This window comes from Gracilinanus agilis, chromosome 1 (assembly GCF_016433145.1).
Source record: "Gracilinanus agilis isolate LMUSP501 chromosome 1, AgileGrace, whole genome shotgun sequence".
In the NCBI taxonomy this organism is placed as follows: domain Eukaryota; kingdom Metazoa; phylum Chordata; class Mammalia; order Didelphimorphia; family Didelphidae; genus Gracilinanus; species Gracilinanus agilis.
Genome location: NC_058130.1, coordinates 137015891 through 137032698, shown reverse-complemented (window position 1 = coordinate 137032698; position 16808 = coordinate 137015891). Strand labels below are relative to the sequence as shown.

Here is a 16808-nt window from a genome sequence, read left to right as displayed (position 1 = left end):
ACATGGCTTCTAATACCGAGGCACCCACTCCCCAGGGCTGGCATGGAAACTGGGAGACATTGTATGTAAAGGAGCAGAACCATTAGGCACAGGCAACATACAAGGATGGTGATTTCTAGTTTTCTCACCCAAATTACAGCATCTGCACTTGTTACTACTGAACCTATTAAGAGTAATTATTAGGAAAGCTCCAGGAACATGTAATTAGCATGTAATTACATGGCATTTGTTAAGTAATGTTTGGCATTCCCATGTGTGGGTATGGTGAGGCACTCTGGGTACTAGCTTGTTGTGTCCCAGGGTAAGAAGGATGGCATGATGATGGGAAAGAAATGTTTTTCCTCATGTGATCCATTTTCTTCTTGACTATGACCTTTGGAATCCTTCTCTGACTCAACCAGGTAAAGAGGGAAGTAATTGATGAATTTCCCACATCCTGCTGATTGGTAGTTCTAGCAGATTATCATTTCTAGGAATAAACAGTTAACTCCAAAAATTACTTATTTCAGTATGAACTTGAAATTTTCCTGATTTGCTCAGCCTTAGCTGCCAATATTGCCAAGGATCATAGGATTCAATGCTGGAAAAGATCTTGAATTCCTTTTCATTTTAAAAAGGTGGTTATATCGTATTTTTTTAAAAACCCTTACCTTCCATCTTAGAATCAATACTGTGTATTGATTTCAAGGCAAAGGAGTGGTGAGAGCTAGGCAATGGGGGTTAAGTGACACCTAAAGTCACACAGCTAGGAAGTTTCAGAGACCAAATTTGAACCTAGGACCTCCCGTCTTCAAACCTGGATTTCTATACCCTGAGTCCTTATATAGTTACCCCTCATTTAGTGTTAAAATAAAATTTCTAACTCAGGATTTATGTTTTATCCACTGTACCACATTAGAGAATCAGGAAATAATAAATCCTCCTTGGCAAATTGGTTGCAGATGTGTACAATACCCCATTGCCCTCACAATGCCATGGAGGGAGTACAAGCCAAGGGAGAAAAAAGCCAACTCTGCTGAATGGGTCCTGGCACTGACCTGCTTGGCCGAGTCAATCTACCCCTAGGCCCTCTCTTTCTCCTTACCACTTGTATAGGAAGCCTGTGATATTGAAAGCCTGGAAGGAGATGGAAAACTAAACTAAAATCTATGAACTTCATGGAGACATCTGGAAAAAAGTTTAGAGATTTGGTTGAGCCATTCGAATTTGCTAGAAGAACTAGAATTTAAGAAAGCATCAAAAAACCCAGCTATGACCATTTATGCAGCACATTTGCACATACTAGAGACAGTAGGATGAAAATTTTTATTTCAAAGTAAAATTATCAGGTTGTAATTATTTGTATTTCAAGTGCATTTGCACAGATAAGAGAAATGATAATAAAATGATGACAGAATTGTAAGAAAAGTTCTTTTATTCAATTAATGTCCCTGGTCCTTCAGAAAATATTGAAGACAGCAAGTTATAATGGAGAGAGTGTACTGGACTCGGAGTCAGGATACCCTGGTGTCACCTCTCGGCTTAAATATGGCATCTGTGGCTACAGGAAAATCACTTCACAGACCTGACCTTCAGCATTTTCATCTATAATATAGCTAATAATCATTGCCCTGCTTTTCACCTCAAAGAAGAGTTGAGAAGGTTTTCTTGTTAACTTTGATGTTTTGACAGAGAAGTGAGCTATCATTAATAATATTGATCTCATTGACAAAAATTGGACAGAAAAGTTAGCCCTGCAATTTCCAAGATAAGAGATTTCTAGTCTGCTGATTTTCCATACTAACTCATTAGCTATGGGATCAGATCTGGGTTCTAAGACTCCTTCTGCTACTTGATAAGCACATGAAAGTTGAATCCCCTTCAAGTCACTGTTTCCTCTTCTGTAATATGGAGACTTCTGTTGTGACTCCCTCAAAGAAAAGAAATTGAGCAGAAAGAATTGTGGGTCTTGTGCAGGAGAACTCTTAGGTTACATGGGTAGGAGGACTCCCAATTTAGGGAACTCCTAAGTTAAGTGAGTGGCCTTTGGGGTAGGAAGGTCATGAAGCAAGGGTGTCATGTTAGGGGACTCTAGAATTTGGAGTTTCATTATAGGGGGTGGGTTCCTATGTTAGGAAGAATTTTGGGTTGAGAAAGTCTTTGGTTAAATAGACTTCCTATACAGGAGACAGTCCTAGATTATAGAGGTCCCAAGTTAAAGAGTTAGTAGTTTAGGGGTATTATGATTTAAGTGGTTAGGGGATGTTTATAGGTTAATCAGGCATCCTGGGAAAGCTCAGCTTAGAAGAGACCTCTTTTAGATGGTTGTAAGGTCCCCCAAATAAGTACTCCAGGTTTGCATAGGGGGAGATTCCTGCATTAAAGAAGTCCTGAGTTGGAAGTTATAGGTTGATATTCATCCTGAGTGATGAAAGGCATTAAGAAAATCTTGGGTTGAAGGAGACACATTCTCAGTTGGGGAGTCCACAGATTTGAAGATTTTTAAGTTGAAAATGTCTTATGTTAGAAAAATTCCAGGTAACATGGTTGAAGGATTCTTGGAATAAAGGACTCCAAGATGGAAGATGTCTTGTATTAGAAAGGCCCTGAATCTGGAGAGGGATCCTATTAAAGGGAATTTATGTGTTGGGAGAGAGTCCTCTATTAAAGAGGACGCATTGGGTTTTAAGAGTTTGCTATGGATGGAGTCCATGGTTGGATTTTCCCAGGTTGGGAGCATCTTGGGTTATGGTGGAGGAAAAGTGGTTCAGGACCAGGGGTTCTAGTTTGGAGGGGTTCCAAATAAAGGAGTCCAGTTAGTGCAAGGACTCAGGGGGAGGGAGTTTCTAAGTTGGAGGCATGCCAGATTGGGGCATTCAGGGAGAGGGGCAACAGGGACAAACTTTCACACTGTAGGCATCCCAGGTTAGGTGAAAGGGAGGTGGGAGTAGCACAGTTCTCAGGTGGTGAGTTTTAATTAACTGAATCCCCTCATTACCCAGATCTCCCATTCAGAACAGCACCATGATCCCTTGAAGAGAGTGACAACTTGGACTTTGTGACAGCTTGAGGCTGTAGAAGCTTTTGAGCACTGAGAATTATCACTTTTCTTCCCTCTGTACCATTTTCCATACCGTCTCAGGCACTAATGGAATCCTAATACTAATTACTGTTTGAGCAAACAGAACACTGGCTGTTCACTTAGCCCTCATTATCTACTGCTCCAGGGATCCAGCAGCCATGTGGAGGAGGGGAGCAGATTCTAGGGTGACGTATTAGATTTACACTGAAGTTTAAACATCATGAAATCTAAGAGACAGCAAAATAAAAAGGTGGCACAGGCTTAGTAAGTGCTTAACTTTGGGTTTTCTGGTCTTTATTAGGCCTTTCCAAGAATATGACAACACTGGACAGAGTGTAATGGGAACCCCTTTAATTTAGGGTGCCTCTCTTCTACACCTCCTCTATTCTTTCAGTAACAACATGCACCTTCCCCCACTACTATTTTAAGAAGATGGAGAAAAGAGTTCAGGGAAAGGGTCAGTGTTAATGGGAGGAATCATTTCTTATCTAGAAAGGGGAAGGCTTTTATTAGATTTTTCACTTCTATAGTTAGTGCCTAAAAAGAGGACCATTGACAGGCAACATATGAGGAAACTGAGGCACAGAGATGCAAAAAGACTTGCCCAAGGTCAAATAGAACCATTATTCACATCCAGGTTTCATGATTCCTACTTCTCTGCCCTTTCCCTTATAGCACTACACGTCCTTAATGAAGCTGTAATTGTTCACTTTACAAAATGACTCACCAAAGGATTAGAGATGTAGATGCTTCAAAGAAATTTGAAACACACAAATCTAAAATTATACAATACTAACACAATAAACTTATACAAAATTTATACAAAGAATTTATATTGCCTTCAAGCACATATGGCATAGAAGAGACAACTGAAAGTAGAAATGACTTGCCCAAGGTCACACAAGAAGTTAAAAACTGGGCGGGGGGGGGGGGGGGAACAGCTGGGTAGCTCAGTGGATTGAGAACCAGGCCTAGAGACGGGAGGTCCTAGGTTCAAATCTGGCCTCAGCTGTGTGACCCTGGGCAAGTCACTTGACCCTCATTGCCCACCCTTATTACTCTTCTGCCTTGGAGCCAATACACAGAATTGACTCCAAGATGGAATGTAAGGGTTAAAAAAAATTTTTTTTAAAAAGAAGTTAAAAACTGAGGCTAAAACTCAAACCTCCTGTGGTCCTTCCTGTTGTAACTGCACTTCAAATATGAGATGACTTGACAGGCTTTTGTTTAAACGGTAACATCAACAGTTGGAGTCAGGCTACATGAATTCTAGACATCTCTCTCTCTCTTTCTTAGTTTGTAACTATGGGGAAGACACCTACAATTGATTACCATCATACTTGTGGATGGCAGTGATTTGGGGAATGATAGATTTAGATCTGGATGGGACCTTATAAGTCTTCTAATCCAATAACCTAATTTTACAAATGAAGAAACTGAGTCCCAGAGAGAAAATGAGTTGCCTGTTATCCCAGTAGTAGGAAGTATACCCTTATTCCAAATTTAGAATTTTTTCCATGGTAACACATTTAGAAAAGATCTATAAAATGTAAGATTTTTACAAAAATAATTTTGTTGATATCTATTGTTTTTATATGTCCTACATTTCCCACTCTATACCTTTCCTGTCCCTCTCAGAGACCTATCGTATATAATGAAGAATAAAGAGAGTGAGAAAAAATATCAAAATTCCAAGGTACTAAGTATGTCTGATGTTATGTGCAGTGCTTCCCACTCTGCAATAAAATGAGGAAGATGTGTTCCTATATATATAATTATTATTATATGTACATATATGTAGGTATGCTCTTCTTTGGGACCAGATTTGGTCATTATAATTTTACAGCATTCAGTTTCAATTATTTTGTTATTTTTACATTGCTATAGTCATTGTGTATATAGTTTTCCTGGTTCTGCTTACTCTACTTTTTTATCTGTTCATATAAACATTTCCATATGTTCATTATATTCATCATTTGCTACAGCACAGTATTATTCTATTACATAAATTTGTTTAGCCATTTCGTTGATGGAACTCTATTTTGCTTTAATTCTTTGTTACTACAATAGGAGTTACTCTAAATAGGGCCTGGTTTATCGTAATTTAACCTCTCAGAATATGTGCCAAGCAATGGAATCTCTGAAACAAACTTAGTCATTGTCTTCACATAATTCCAAATTACTATCCCATTATGTATGTGTACCCACAATTTCACAACACCTTCAGAGGGTTTGGACTAGACTTCCATTCAATATTTCCATCTTTTATCAACTTTGTCAAATTGCTGAATATTAGATAACACAAACATTCTTTTGAATTTTATTTTTCTTATTCTTTATAATTTGGAATTTTTTTCATGTGATTATTAATAGTTTGCAATTTTTATTATGAGAACTGTATAATTGAACCAGTCATGTATATTGTAGAATGGTTGTAGTCATATATTTCTATTAGTTGTCCATATGTCCTGGTTATCTAATACTTATATGAGATCTTTAATATTTCAAATATATCTCTTCCTACAGAAGTTGCACTAATTTTGTCCATGCAAAATTATTTTCCATTTCATGTAATTGAAATCATGTTTTATATTCTGTAATCATATCTATCAATTGTCTAGTTAAGAATTCACCCCTAATCCATAGTGGGAAAAGGTCTGCAATCTGCTTCTCTTCCAAAAAAGTTAATATCCGTCACATATCCATTTTCAGTTTATTGTGGAATATGATATAAGATGTTAGTGTAAGCCTAATTTCTGCCAGGCTGATTTAGTTTTTCCCAGCAATTCTCATAAAATAGGGAGTTCTTTTCTAGATGATTTATGTTTTCAGATTTATAAAAACTAAGTTCAATTTTTTGGCTCAATTATTTATGATTTTTCTTCATCTAGTTGTACCATTGATATACTTTTCTGTTTTTTTATTAGACAATTTTTTAATGAAAACTCTTTTATAACATAATTTGAGATATGAGAATGTTATTTCCCCTTCATTCTCACATTTTTTTCATTTCCATTGTTTTTCTGAATTTTTTTTTTTAAGCCCTTACCTTCCATCTTAGAATCAATAGTGTGCATTGGTTCCAAGGCAGAAGAACACTAAGGGCTGGGCAATAGGAATTAAGTGACTTGCCCAAGGTCACATAACTATGTAGTGTATGAGGTCAAATTTGAACCCAGGACATGATGTCTTTAGGCCTGGCTCTCAATCTACTGAGCCACCTAACTGCCCCCTATTCTGGATCCTTTGTTTCTCCAAAAATCATGCCTGAACTACTATAATAGTTTACTGGTGGGTCTGTCTGCCTCAGAACCTTTCCTTTTTAGGTCCAATTGTGTCATTCTCCTACTCCATAAACTCCATTGGCTCCCTACTGCCTCCAGGATCAAATGATCCGTTTGGCATTCAAAGCCCTTCATAACCATAAATGGTCCCTGACACCTCACTTTCTAGTCTAACCCCCTGACATGCACTCTTTGCTTTAATAACACTGTCATCCTGGCTGTGCTACAAAAAAAAAAAAAAAAAAGACATTTGTCTTTTAGCTCTAGGCATTTTTTCTGATTATCCCTTATTTCTGTTCTCACTATTGACTTCTATTTATTCCTTTAAATCTCAGCTAAAATCCTACCTTCTACAAGAAGCCTTTCCCACCCCTTCTTAATTTCTTTCATCTGTTATTTCCTATTTATCCTGTATATAACTTGCTTTGTATATACAGGTGTCTCTACCACATCATGGGAGTAACAGACACAGCACTCCCAAGATCTGGAAAATTTGTATATAATTTTTTGGCCCTCCTTTCATACCAGAGAAGAAATCTGAACTTTTTTTAGGGGGGATATTTATAGTACCTTATTATAAAATTTGGGTTAAGTACAGATATCCCTTCTACATTACAGGGGCAAATTAACTTCTTACTTACTTTAACTTTTAAAAATAATTGTGTATATTTATGGTATTAAAAGATAAAATATGTTGATATTATACAATACTATGCATATATTCTATGCATTTCTGAGTTTCTAAACTCCTCTCCAATCTTCTAACTTCTTTGGTTTCTTAGGGTTTTCCTGCTCATTTTTAGCAGTTTCTTTGCTTCATTTTCTTCATTTGTTCTCTCTTCCTGTCTATTCTGAAATTCTATTGTCTAATTTGTGGTTTATAGTCTTAGTTGTCCCCTCTCAATCTCTTTGTTTTCCTTATGAAGCTAAAGTTTCCCAAGTGTTAGGTTTTAGCTTCCTCTTCTAACCAATTTCTATGTCATTGACTGCAAGATCTTGATCCATTTTTTTTCTGTTATGCCTTTCTTCAAGTAAGTAATATGAATGGAAGCAGTGAACAGAAATTGCAGTGTCCAAAATTGGGTGATCTCATCTTTCCTCTCCATGATGGTTCTCATCATTGGCCATCCCATCTCATCTCTGAGTCCATGCTCCCATCCTAGTCCACACAGAGGCATCTTCTGGGTGCTGGATGTTCCCAGGAGACTGCATATCCCTTCTCCTCTCCATAGGGTCAGAACATTCTTGGAGAAGGTTGTCTTGCAATGTACCAACTTACCCCATTAATTAAATCCATCATGAGGTCTCTATCACCCAGTCTCTTCTCTCATGGGATATAGTTCTTTAGTGGGACTCCCTTACTTCTATTGGCTTGAGACACCTTCTTTCATTCCCTGAGTTTCAATCTTTCTCTTCTTCTTCCTCTCCCATTCTCTGATTGCCTCTCTTCTTTTAGAGACATCTTACTTGTCATACTTCCACTGTTCACCCAAAGATTTGATAAGAGTATAACTCCCATACATCTTTTCCATCTACTTTCCCCTTTCCATTTATATACTTTCTCATTCTACAATTTTGTCCCACAAAATACCTTCATTCACTTACATGGAATTTATGGAATTTATTCTATGATGTTCCAAATCTATTTCTATGCCTTCACTTTTCCTAATTAAATTCTGCTTACATCTTTATTCTTTTGTGTCCTTTTCATATATTAATACTCTATCTTTTTAACTCCATAGGTCAGATTTTTTCTTTTCATTCTCTTAAAATTTTTTTTTCTAACCCTCTCCTTCCATCTTAGAATCAATACTGTGTATTGGTTCTAAGGCAGAAGAGTCTTAAGGGCTAGTCAATGGGGTTAAGTGACTTGCCCAGGGTCACACAGCTATGAAGTGTCTGAGGTCAAATTTGAACCTAGGACTTTCTGTCTCTAACCCTGGCTTTCAATCCACTGAGCAACCTAGCTGCCTGCTTCATTCTCTTCTTAAAATAATCACTAATTTTTTCCTTTAATTGTTCTTCCCCTAATGATTATATTTATTTATCTTTATATTTCTTTTATTTGGAATGCCTCAGATACTTCTCTTTTATTGTACCTTCTTTTTTCGTTGAAGATTAAACTCAGGATATGTAAAGTATGTCATTTTGGGTTGCAGCTTGATATTCTTTGCTTTTAAGAATATGCTATTCCATTCTCTTGTAGTTGCTGTCCGATGTGGAATTAGTTTGTGATACTAAAAGCTCTATTCCTTTATATTTGAAAGTTTTTCTCCTAGCTGTTTGCAGAATTTCTTATCACGGGGTTTTAACCCATTTTGTGCCTTGAAGTTTTAAATGTAGGGAAGGGTTTTTGGTTTTTGTTTAGTTTTCTGGAGATAATCTGTCAATTCTTAAAATTCATGCTTTGTTTTCTGCATTCTAAAATTCTGGGCAGTTTCTTTGTATTATTCTAGCAATGTGGTGTTCAGGTTTTTGTATTTGTCATGGTGGTGGAACATAGAGACATATGATCATTAGGTCAATCTTTATAAATCCTGTCTTCAATGTCAGTGGCTTTGTATTGTATTGAGATCACCTACTCTTACCATTATTGTCTTTTGTTTCTCTTCTAACAGATTTTTATCTAATCAAATAACTTTGTATTCCAAATTTGTTCACCTCTCATTTGTTTCTTCTTGTGGATTCATTTTTTATAATCTTACAAATGAAGTTTTTTTTTTCAAATTTTTGTAGTGAAAGATAGGACTTCTAATATATATTCATTATTAAATATCTCCTCTTATGAATTGCATTTATCATTTAAGCCATTCTGGAATTTATTGTTGTTCCATATTTTCTTGAGATTCCATAGGATTCTGTTTCATTAGGCATTACTTCATTTACATTTGCTTTGAAATGTATGTTAAAAGAGCTTAGTAATTTATTTGAAGGTTTAGTACCTTCCTTTTCTTCTGGTTTTAAGATCTCAGCTGATTTATTGTCATGTGCTCTAGGTTTTTATTGAATTTTCCTCTTTTTGAGATCTTTGCTCTTTCAGCTTTTTTTCCCCTTATTTATCCCATCAATCACTTTCTGCTTTCTCCATTGCTAGTAGGAACACCCCCAGGGGTGGATGGCAAAGCTTTCTTGGCTTCTTCTCAAAAGTGAAAAATTGTTTCACCATCTTGCCTTAAGTAGTCCCTCAAGAGCCAGGACTGGCCTCAGCAGGGCTCCATTCCTTTTTGTACAGCTGAATTCTGGCCCCCTGCTCCAGTTTCGTCTTTGGATCTTCTTCCTTTTTCTAGCTACTATTCTTTTCCAGGGCAATAGGGCAGAGATGGCACTCTGGGCAGAATCTCTGAAACCTCAATAGTACATAACATACAGGCTACCCCAGAGAGATGTTAGCACATGTTTATGGCCCATGGAATCATCGTTTGCTACTTGTTACATGGTGGGGACCAGGCAGGAAATGAGGTGTAACAGCAAAGTTTGCAAAACGAAAGAACCCTATTATTGGCCCTAGGCATAAGCTTATAGGTGGGTTTCCATTTGGATTCTAGGGCCTGGGGCCTGGTAGAGGAGGGATGCTAATTTAGTGTTAATAGGTTTTTAATTTATTGGGTTTCTTTTTTATTTGTCATGTGGATTCAGCTATTATCTTTCTATATCTGGTGAATAATTCCCTTTTGAGGGCGCAGGAAGTTGAAAGTTAGTGGCAACTGGAGAAAATGTCTAGTCAGCCATCCTGTTGGTCTCATGACCCAAGAATCTACAAGACATTATTAATAACTTTTAAGTGAAAACTTGTGAAATAGGTTATTCCTGGGCTAACACAGCCCACGGAATAATCATTTTGATTCATGCATAGGCATGCTGCAGGCCTCTCTCTATGCCTACCACTTACTGCTGTGCCAAGACCAGATGGCTTCTTCATTTAAAAAAGCACAATTTCCCTTCCTTCAGAATAGGCCCTTCAGTCTCAGTTTATGTCACCCCCTTCCAGTCTTGGGGGATTGAAAGATTCACAGAATTTTAGTGCATGTAGAGGACCAGTTTGATATGAGAGGTAGTGTGGCATAGTACCTTGCACATTAGATTTAAAATCAAGAATATATCAGCTAGTAAACATTTATTAAGCACCAACTGTGTGCCAGACTCTTTGCTGAGCTCTGGAGATATAAAGAGAGGTAAGAGAGGGTCCTAAGTTGGAGACATGAGTTGCAATACAATGCTTACTAGTGTGATCGTGGGCAAGTCACCTAACCCACCTGAATCTGAATTTCACCACTATAAAGTAAGGAGATTGGATTGTGATGTCTAGAGTCACTTCCCGGTCCAAATCTCAGTCTGGTCCAGCTCCCTGGTCTCTCAAATAGGAAGGTAATTTTTCATTTTGCAAAATGTAGGAAATTATATATAGAAACAGGAGTCAAGACTCAGAGTGAGGAAATGAATATGATTGAAGTCATGAAGCAAGTTGGTGTCAAGGATGGGGCTAGAATTCAGGTTTCCTGATTCTTACATCACATTGGACTGGATTTCTACGTTCTACTACCCATGATCTTGTAATCTACCAAAAGATTCTGTAGTTGTGGTCCTGAGCCTATAATTTTGTCTTCACGGGAAACTCCCCAATGAGGAAATTCCTTCTACCAAGGAAGAAGAGCGACTTCTCTGCGAGTTAGATTTGCCTGGGTGCCCCAAGAGATGCCCTCTCTGCCATGATATGTAAGAGGTGGATCTTAAACCTAGGTCTTATCAAGAAGTCTTTCTTTACCTAAACTTCTCAGAGGTACATCATTTTCTATAGATAAAATTCTCAGGGTATCATTCAAGGTTTTCTATAGCCTGGCATCTCACCATCTTTATAATCTTATCTTTCATTGGTCAAGAGGCAACCAGGTAAGGATAGAGTGCTAGGCATGGAATCAGGAAGACTTGGGTTCAATTCTGGCCTCATACACTTTCTAATTATGTGACCTTGGCAAGGCACTTAACCTCTGATTGCCTAACAAAAAAGGATCCCTTGGAGAAGGAAATGGCAAACCACTCTAGTATCCTTTCAAGAAAACCCCACAGTCAATGGGGTCATGAAGAGTCATATATGACTGAACAACTGAACAATGAAATCACTGTACTCCACAACATCCTTGATACTCCAGTCAAACTGAAGTGGAAAGTTCAATTTACTCAGAACATTCCCTCTTAAAGTTGAATACTATCTCCTATTGATTGTCTACCTGTTCTTCAAGATCCAGCTCATATGTTGCCTTCTCCACCCAATTTCCACATTTATAAAATGTAACCTTCCTTGAATGACCCTAGCAAAAAGAGAATAATTCTTCCTCTGCCCTCATAGATAATTGTGCCTAACTTATAACATTTGATTGTTGTTACTGTTCAGTCATTTTACTCATGTCCAACTCTATGACCCATTTGGGATTTTCTTTTTTTTAATTGATTTTTATCTTATTGATAAATTATGAAACATTTTCCATGGTTACATGATTCATATTCTTTTCCTCTCCTCCTCCCTCCACCCCCATAGCCAACATGCAATTCCACTGGGTTTTACATGTGTTATTGATCAAGACCTATTTACATATTAATGATATTTGCACTAGGGTGATCATTTAGAGTCTGCATCTTCAATCATATCCCAATCAACCCATGTGGCCAAGCAGTTGTTTTTCTTCTGGGTTTCTACTCCTACAGTTCTTTCTCTGGATGTGGATAGTGTTCTTTCTCATAAGTCCCTCAGAATTGTCCTGGATCATTGCATTGCTGCTTGTAGAGAAATCCATTACATTTGATTTTACCACAGTGTATCAGTCTCTGTGTACAATGTTCTTCTGGTTCTGCTCCTTTCACTCTGCATCAATTCCTGGAGGTCATTCCATGTGTACTAACACATGGAATTCCTCCAGTTCATTATTCGTTTGAGCACAATAGTATTCCATCACCAACAGATACCACAATTTGTTTAGCCATTCATTTGGGATTTTCTTGGCAAAGATAATGGAGTACTTTGTCATTTCCTTCTCCAGCACTTTTATAGATGAGGGACTGAGGCAAACAGGCTAAGTAATTTGCCCAGGGTCACACAGCTAGTAAATTTCTGAGACCAGATTTGAACTCAAGAAGATAAGCCATCCTGATTCCCATACCAGCACTCTAGCCATTGCTCCACCTAGCTGCCCATAAACACTCTATCATGTGTTACAGTTGTTAATATCCTTGTTTCATCTCCTTTTTCAAAATTTCATCCACAAGGCTATCTGGACTATAATTTTCCTCAAGCCAAAGACCAAGTCTTAATTTTCTTTGTCTCCTTTATTATGGACTGGCTAGTAGGGAAGATAAAGCCTTTCACTGGTTCATTCATTCAGCTATGCAGAACACTAAGCTCTCTGATTGAGGAAGAAATAGATAATAAATTAGACAAGTATTCCTGACCTCAAGGAACTCAGTCAAGTAGGGGAAATAAAAATGTTTATAGGTAAATAGAATACATTATGAATTCAAAGCACAAGTTCAAATGAATGAATCAGCATGCTTTCCTCTCCTCTCAAACCTCAATTTGAATTCAATTTAATAAGTGCCTTCTGACAGCTAAGCACTTTGCTAGGCACAAGAGATACAAAGATAAACAAAAGAATTTTATATTTTAATGGGAAAAAATGATATATGCACAGATAAACACAAAATATATCCCAAAGAAATGCAAAGTAATAGGGGAGAGGGGAGCCAAGGAGCAAGAATTGCTTCCTTCTTCTCTTATTTCAACAACCTGATTTTTTTTCAGTCTTCCCAGGTCAATCCCACCCTGTTCCATAGGGCTAACAGATAGCTTTGCCTCTTTCTTTGGGACTAAAGCCAAAGTTTTTCATAGAAGAACAAATGATGTCTCCCCTGCAGGAAGGGAGATAAGGTTTTCCAGACATACCTGTTGCTAAGAAATTCATTCTATTCTCTGAAAAAAAAAAGAAACCAGGAACCTGACTCCTTTGACAATGTTTGTGGGGGCCCTGGCCACAAGTGAAGGAATCCAGGATGTAGAATGCTAAGATTATAAACTTTCTTCCATCATTCCTCACCAAAGGAAAGGACCAGATATCTTCAACATCAACAGCCAGTGAGTGCTAGGCTGAGCTGTTCTGGGAGAACATGAATGTAGTCACCCGCCCAAACTGTTAGGGTGTCTCATAAAAGCCCTTTACAAAGCTTTTAATAGAGATAAAGGCCCAGGCTCTTGGATTCAGAATTTTTGATCCTGGATCCTTGGCAAAGCCTGTCCCAGTCTATAAGTGCTACAGAAATTCAGTTTAATTCAGCCAAATATTCCTTTAGTGTCTATAATGTACAAGGCACAATGCCTAGATACAAGATGCAGGCCTTGACCCCAAAGACCTTATAATCTAGTAAGAATATGAGACATATCCTTGAATAACTATAATATTTCTTAGAATGTGTTATACAAGTAGATTTGGAGAGGAGAAGCAAAAAGGGGCTAGAGATCTAGTAGAGGAAGAAATTGAGGCATAGAGATGGAAGTTGTCTCTAGGTGTTGAGCTTAAGTAACTGGGAGATGATCTTCCCAATAGCCAAAATAAATCCAGAGAAAAGGGAAGTTTTGGGTGGGAAGATACATTCCATTTTGGACATGCACCATGGAATGAATAATCTTGATGGAGGCAGATAAAATTAAATATTCACATGTTCATCACCTCCATGCTATTAACTAGATAAGATTAGAAGATTTGACACTTTCACTTATTAACATTTCTTTAATGTATAGGAATTGTGGACCAGAATATATGAACCCTCTTTTGTGCCTTCTTTCTTGTGTTGTTAACCCTGGAGAAAGGATGATTTTTTTTAATAGTTTATCCATTTTATACTGAGGGAGTTTCAGGTTCCAGATTTGGTTGGAATGAACATTCAAACTAAAAAAGTATCAATTATACTTTTATTAAATTTTAAAAGGATATAAGAACATTAGCAATTAAGGATATACGATGAAAAGCGGAATAGGCTAACTCCAGAATGGGCTCTCCAGACTCCTTCATTCCTCACAGAGGAATGTCCTCAATCCCAATAGAAACATCATTCTTCAAAAGAGTGATATCTTGCCAAATCACAGAAGCAATGCTCCCCTCCCCAAGATGAATTTTATTCACAAAACTTCAGGATGCCAGGTCAGCCCAAGAGTCAAAACAGAGTCTATGTGACTTGTAGAAATTTGAGACTGTGTGTCTGGACTCTTTCCCCTTCCTTATTTTATAGTTTTGTTTTTCACATAATTTTCCACTATGCTATTTCCCTAAGGGTATGTCTCAATTCTAATTCTAGTAAACAATCACGACTTAGTGGGAGTCGGAGAAGAATCTGGCAAAATCCCATTACATTTGGTGTATGTAACACCTTTACCATTCCAAGGTTGTGAACCCATCTGTGGTAGCCTGATGATCAACAGGAGACAATATAATATAACAAAAAGACCCCAGCTCAAGGAGTCAGGGGACCTGGGTTCCAGTCCTAATTATGCCACCTACTTGCCAGATGATCTAGTTCTTCTTCTCTGTGGAGTTCCCTTTCCCTATCTGCAAAATGAGTGTTTGGCCAGCTGACTTTTAGGGTCCTTTCTAGCCTCTATATTCTATGTTCTAATCCTCCTTTTAGCCCTGACATTCTGGATTGCACTTTCTAAGGGCCCTTTCAAACTCTGACATGCTTTGTTGAATCACTCAATCAATGCTGAGGGTTTTCACTGTTAAATGGCTCAGAGGGATGGAGTTTGAGGGAGAGTTACAAAATCTCAGACCTAGCTAAAGGGAAAGGAACCCAAAGGGAAAGGCAGGAAGAAAGGAGAAACCCCTTAGGATTCCTCAGCAGCCTTGACTTATACCGAGTTCCTGATGGAGTGAAAAGGAATGTGACAGACTTAGTTGTATAGATTGTCAGATCTGGAGAGACCTGAGGACCTTTTTTTATCCCAACCAACCCCTTCTCTCCAGCTGGCCCTTGTGGCCAGCTCCCAATGCAGTTTGCTGGTCCTTTTGGCCCCCAGCTTCAATGTCACTGGGCTGGGCTTATACTTCCTCCTCTACAGATGGAGGACACAACAAACAGCTCTGAGTGGTGACCTTGGATATAGTTTCTGTGACTCACACCCTCGCACGTTCATGGCCCTGCTTTTCAACTCCTTCCCTTCCCATGCCCCATGCCCAAATGAATGTCCCTAAGGCCTTGGGAGGCTGGACAGAGGCCTGGGATAAGAAAACTCTTCTCTTCTCAGCCTCTAGCATGAGAGGAGGCACATAATAGATGCTACGTAAATATTCAACTCAATTCAACACAGCTCCATTAAATTCAGTAATCTTTTATTAAGTGGCCATGATGTGTCAGTCACTGTGCTAGCTGCAGAGGATACAAAAATCAAAACCAAAAACAACAACAACAAAAAGATAGTCTTTGCCCTCAAGGAACTTATATTCTATTCATCCAACCCACTTTTAAGATTTAATTAATCAACTCTACACAAAAGTTCTCTCTGATGTGTCATCATAGTCTGGAGGTGGCTCTAACTTGGCAAAGTATATACCAGCAGAGGCCAAACTTTAGCTGGTCCTCCCAAAACAGAAACGCTTTAGTAGGGTCCCTGCAATGGACCATACTACACATATGTATTTATATTATATGTTTTCATTTGTGACACCCAAAAATTAAGCATAGAATCTTGTGCTGTAGTAAACACTCCTTAAGTATTGAATTGAACTGAGCTGTTAACTATCCTCATTAAATGCATTCCCATATTTTGATGTGGGACAACGGGAAGGAAAAAACATTTCAGAAAAAGTGATCCTTTTCATACACACACACACACACACACACACACACACACACACACACACACACACCACTACTACCACCGATGTCCAACCACTAGCAATGCCCAGAAACTATCCAGAATGTAAGGTATGGGAGGAAAAATAAGTTGTGTCCTCTAGGGAGGACCTGTTCCAGGCACATCACAAGGACCAAGATCTGACTAGGACAGATGGGACCTCCAGTATGCTGAAATGAAGGCACCAACTGATCAACATAATCAATTCTGGCTATCATAGATAGAACCCTGGATGGGGGGATCAAGAGACTCAGAACCCAGTTAGATCCTAAGTGACTCACTCAGGATCACATGGGTGGCAATTGGCAAAGCCAAGATTTGAAGGCCAAAGACCTTGTTTCAAATTCAGGGCTCTTTCTATCCATTTTACAAAGGAAGAAATTAAGGCCCAAAGAGGAGAAGAGAATTTATATAAAATCACAGAACAGGTGAGTCACAGAGTTGAAACTAGAACCCAGATCTCCTAATGCTCAGTTAAATACACTTTCAAATGTGTGATACTATTTCAGCAGATGCTGCCAAAGTAGGGGGTGGAGGAGGGATGGGAAATGAGGTATGCCAGCTCAGTATG

General features: G+C 38.2%; 1 protein-coding gene across 1 annotated transcript in view; it reads left to right on the top strand.

Moving 5' to 3' along the window:
* CACNA1H (calcium voltage-gated channel subunit alpha1 H) overlaps nt 1-16808 on the top strand; it is a 412463-nt gene that overhangs the window by 236034 nt on the left and 159621 nt on the right. The window lies entirely within an intron of this gene.